Source organism: Vigna unguiculata, chromosome 7 (assembly GCF_004118075.2).
Source record: "Vigna unguiculata cultivar IT97K-499-35 chromosome 7, ASM411807v1, whole genome shotgun sequence".
NCBI lineage: Eukaryota > Viridiplantae > Streptophyta > Magnoliopsida > Fabales > Fabaceae > Vigna > Vigna unguiculata.
The window spans coordinates 4711340-4717339 of record NC_040285.1 but is presented as its reverse complement, the minus strand read 5'-3'; positions in this window follow the sequence as shown (position 1 = coordinate 4717339).

Sequence of the window (6000 nt, the reverse complement as noted above, 5' to 3'; positions counted from 1 at the left end):
TAACTGCTTAATGGGAGTTTGTTGAGAGTGCATTCAAAAATGAGTTTTTGCTGCTGTTGACAGTTGTTGAAAGCCTTGAATATTTATGTGATTTCTGGTGCAGTAATGGGATTGAAACCAAAGTGAAAAATGCTGTGACTGGTTTTGTTTTCACTTCTAAATTAAGGCTGCATTTCATTTTTTACCTTTGTATCAGTGCATTTCATTTCAATGCATGATTGTTCTTATTCCCCTTCCTAATTTCTTAAGAAGCATGAACCTGATTTTTCTAAGAGCAATTGCTTCTTGTACTCGTGCTTTCTTGGCACATCTCCCTCTTGTGAAGATCAAAATGATCTTTTAAAGTTCTTGTATTATTTTGAAAAGTATTGTTTGAAAAACGTTAAGGCTTTTTGGATTAAACATTCCGTAAACATTTTGCAAAGGTATACTTAGAAATGAGAATTTTGAATAACATAAGAAATGTTGATTTCATAGTTGATTTTTAACTACTCTCGACTGATCATTCTAAAGTATTGTATGATAAAATTTTGGTTAAATTTGTTTTTATTCTTTAAATTTGGACATGAAATTAAAATTTGTCTTTTGATTAAACTTTGATACATTTTGATTTTCAAACTTGAAAATTAAATGAATATTGTCATTTTGGTATAACAACGTTATTTTTTATATAGGTGTTAAATAGTATTCAAAGTTGTTATTTGAGTTAAAAAGTGTCAAATGGTATAAACTTAACATGCAGTTTAATACATCAAAAAAGTTTCACACATTTAAGTTAGAATGATTATTTCTATTCATTTTTAAAATTTAAAGACCAAACTATATCAAAATTTGAAAAAGGACAAATTTCAATTTTTGATCTAAGTTTAAGGACTAACAAATATTTAACCCTATAAATTTAATTCTCAACTAATGTTTTTGAAATGATTTTAAAATATTTTGGAATGTTGATTTCCTAATTTTTGAAATGTTTTATCTGGAAAACATTTTGAAACGCTTGTCATGAACCGGCAACTTTCATTCCAAAGTGTAAAATTGGCCATTATCATAGGCTTACAAGTCAAACACCTGCATATTAACTATTTGAGTTATGTATGGGTCTCATATGGTATGAATCTGTGTATAAATTGAAAGTTTCACATTTATTAAAAACATAAAAAATATAAAAATTAACTATTTTGTAGAAATAGAGGGCTTTCTAGCATCATTTTTAAAATGTTTTCTTATTAAAATATTGTAGAAGAATCAATATTTCATAATTTACTAAGCTTATTTCGTAATTAATACATTTATGATGAAGTGTTTTGAAATGAATACATAAAAACCAATTCCATTTTAGATTTGCATATGTAAGAATTTAAAAAAGGTGATTTTCGCATGAATTTAAGGGACACTGAGTCACTGATGGGAAAGATTTGAAGGTAAACTTTGTTTAATCGTTTAGGGTTTAGGATTTAGGGTTTAGGGAATTTGGAGATAAACTTTGTTTATTTGTGTTTAAAGAATTTGAAGATAAAAAAAGGTAAAAGTTTGTGAGCAATTTAACAATGTGATAGATACAAAAATTTAATAGATTAAAATTTAATATTATAATTTTGTACTTATGATTAAAATTAATAGATATTATATATTATATATTATTATTAATTATCAAAATAAAAAACAGAATGGATGTGTAGAAGAATTAAAACCAAATATATTTCCAATGACATGATGACCACTGGAATCGATTCTATGATCTCAGAATCAATTATCTCCTGAACCAACGTGTTAGAACTTCAGCAACCAAAATCTGTTTATATTCTAATATAACTCATTTAAATTTAATTTTTAGAAAAATCAAATTTATTTATACTAATATTATATATATATTCTCATAGATACTTGATGAATAAAAAAACAACAAAAGGAATACCGATCTAATTCGTGATCTTTAGAAGCATATATCTTCACATGGTGTTTTTAAGGTAATTTAATAAAATTGGACTCATCATTATTATGTAATATAAAATCTATTATTTATTTATATAAAAATTACACTTATACTTTTATGTCATTTGACACGTGTTCATTTATAAGGAGTTTATAGTCTTTATAATAGTGAAGTGGATTTTTGTTCTTTCTCTTATAATTGTCCTTGGGAGAGCTCGAATTTCCCGTAGACCTCTATTATTTGTTCTTGCACCCTAAACTTTCAAAACGACCGTTTTGTCCATTAGTCCTTGGCATTTATATTAATACGAAGACTCCATTGTTGTTCCTTGGTGGTGGATCAGGGTTCGTAAAGAGTGTTGATAAAGACCAAGATCTTGAACTTACTTCTCTATGGTAAGTGTTAAGCTCTAGTTTGGAAACCGTTTCATGAAAAAAAATGGTGTTTTCTGACACTAGTTTTGAAAGTCTTTCATATATAGGATAAATCGGAATCTAATTTTTGGATTCTGCTTTTTACAAATTATGTGTTTTGGAAGAAAAAAAATTGTATTCTACAGAATTGTTTGGAATATAATGTTGGGTCTTCCGAGACGATCACCGAAATATACAATACCAGTGAGACATGAGTTCAACTCACATATAAAAGATTGACACAGTTTTTAATTTAAAAATTTAAGACAATGAGTCTTCATTCTTATTCGGGTGGTCCGTTAACGACCTGATATCGGGTGGAACAGAAGGTCCTAGAAAGCTCGTTAGAATATGTTTTAACTTGATTCTGATACTATGTTAGAAATGAGCTTTATGCCTAACTCAATCCCACAAAACCGGCTTGTAAGGTGAAGTTTGCACCCCACTTATATATATTGTTAATTGGTCTTATCTCTAGTCGATATGTAACTTCCAACAATATTTTTACTCAATATGAGACTTAGATTCATACTTGAACTAAAAAATAATAATAGAAACAAAATCCTAATGGATTTGAATTGAGCAATGTGAAGTTATTTTCTAAAGTATTTTTGGATGGCCTAACTCAAATGGTGATTTATGACTTCCGAAATAGTTAATTAAGTCAATTTAACAATTATACGTAGATTAATCTATAAGATGTTTCCACATCACCTAATTTTGAAGATGATTTATGATTTTCAAAATAGTCAATGTGGAAGACTTATGTCTTGTTAGGTTATGCACAAGATGATAAATATAAAATATTATAAAAATTATTTACAACTCATAGTTACTAAAATAGGAAAATACGAAAAATGGGAAATGATTAATTATGAAGTTACTTTGTAGATACGTTATTATAAGTGGATAAATACATTAATGGTGGATTCATATTTCTGGGAGATTGAGAAGTAATGAGAAAATCTATGACATAACTAAAAATTTAGTGAAACCCAAAAACATTTTATTTACTTTGAAAGAGCACAATGAAATAGTCATCACTATAAATTGGTGTACTACTAGAGGTATGCATATAAGATATGTGAAAAAAGATAAAAAACTAAAATATAACAATTAATTTTGTTTATAGATGTATTGTTTGCAGTATTGTTCTGCATGCCAGTAACTCTTGAGGGTTAAGCTGGTTGAATTTTTTTGTGAAAAAAACACGTCAAAATGGTTGAATTGTGTTTTAAAAGTTTTTTAATTTTTCGTAATGTATAGTTTAATAATATGTTGTTAGACGATATTTTTGGGTTTACAAACGATTTGTAAAAAACTTGTTCTAAAGTTTTGGTTCAGAAATCTCTCATTTATTTTATTAGGGTACTACGATAATATATGATGGACAGACAAAGATAGGAGAAAAATATTTACTTTATGATTATTGTACTATTTCATCTAATAACATATACTATGCACGTTCATTTCTTAATCAATTAATTAAGTTTTCTTCAAGTTATAAATTAAGTATTATTTTTAGAGCATAGTCACTTGTGGCAAAAACTCAACTTTTATTTGAACACATAATCATTATTGGTTAAAAGTCTTCTGATATTATTTCAAATGCAATTTTTAGCAAATATTTTGAAACATAATCATTCCTAACTAATACAAAATATTGTTTGAATAAGTTTCACTCTTAGTTAAGACGTACATTGTTTGAATAACAACCACTTCTGACTAAAATACTGATCGTAATAATACAACTATTCTTAACTAAATAATTATGCTTGTAAAAATGTGATAAAAAATATCACATGAGTTTATTCACTAAAGAGTGTTAGTGCCTCATGACATATATAAATATATGAACTCCTCTCTAGTTAGTTATATGAACAATGTTTCCTATAAAGCTTTTAAAATTGTAAAAATATTTTAGTAACCTTTTGATACTTTATAATTGTTCTCTTCTATATCCTCTCTTTCGAATAATAACTTAATATACGACTTGAAAGAATAGAAAATCTCTTTCTAATAATTTGAGAGTTTTTGAACTCTAATAACTTCATCTTTTAATGTTTAATGAGCGTGGAAGTATAAACATATTAAATATTAAGAGTAGCATTAAATATCAATATCTTTCTCAAGCAGCAACATTATGATAGTTGGTAAACACTAGGTAAGAAAGCTTTTATTTAAAATAAAGTGAAAATAAAGATAGCAAAATATAGATAGCTATCAAAGTTTATATAAATTTGTATAAAAATAACTATTGAATCAAAATAACATTATTAGTTAGCTTTTTAATTGACCTTGATGTACACTTGTGCTTTTTGGGTCATCTAAGTAGACAAAAGACAAAGACATTTCTTGCAACACAAAAATAAGTGTGAAGAATATTTTCAACATAAATTTAAAGGTTGTGTAGGCTTATTGTTTTGTTAGGTATTTCACTTAATATACGAAGTGAAGATGACATGGTGTTGTATTGTTTGTCAAAGAAAACATTTGTACCTAGTTGATATGCTTCTTTTCATTAATCATGGTCTTATAAACCAAAGCATATTCATGTTATACTTTTTGTTATGATAAACACTAAATCAAAACTATGAGAATATTGTTGGACCATACTTAAACAATATTGAATGTAGAGTTTGATTGATTCACCAATCTAGAAATATCTTTGTGTATATTTATTTTTTTCTCATCATGTTATTTTTATTGTGCAGGTTATTTGCAGCTGAAATTGTGTTTTTTAGGAAATAAAATATAAAAAAATTAAATTATATATGTTTTCTATTTTTTTAAATTGTATACTTTTTAATATTTTCTTTAAAAGCTTTTTTTTATACAAATAAACATAAATATTTTACATTCATATTACTAACTTTTAACTTTACATTAAATTTCTTTTCAAATATTTTCACCTACAATCATAGTATTATTCAATTTTTTTTTATAACTTATTGCACAATTTTATTTTTATTACATAACTTATTTTAATCAAATAAGTATATGTTTGTCAAAAATAATTAAAAAAAAAACAAAGATACCATAATTACAATATTTCATTATGATATTCTTTTATTATTATAATTACAATATATTTAAATTATCTTATTTATTACAATCACTCTTCAATTTTTTTATTCCGAATTAATTTATAAATATTAAATTAAATATATTTTTAAATTTATATTCACATCAATTTATAATTTTATTTAATTTTATAAAATAATTTATTACAAATAAATATACAAATTTATAGAATCAGAAAAAAAACATTGCAAAAACTCCTTTCATAAAAAAACAAAATTTCAGCAAAACAACCTACAAAATTACGAAAAAAAAATACGATGAGAATTTGATATATCTGAAAACGAATTTTTATGTAAAGAGTAAAAGAGTCTATTTTAGATTTTTTTATGGTCTATCCAAATCGATAAAGATTCAAAAATAGTTTATAATAGAAAAAAATATAATTATTTAACGTTTTAAATAAATTTGAATAATTATTCATTTATTTAACTGAACATTTTATTGATAAATTATATTAAGTTTTTGTTAGATAATCTTAATAACCTTTTATTAACAATTCATATCAAACATAAACTAAGATGGTTAATAAGAAAAATAACATTTGATGTAAAATGACAATTTATAACAAAA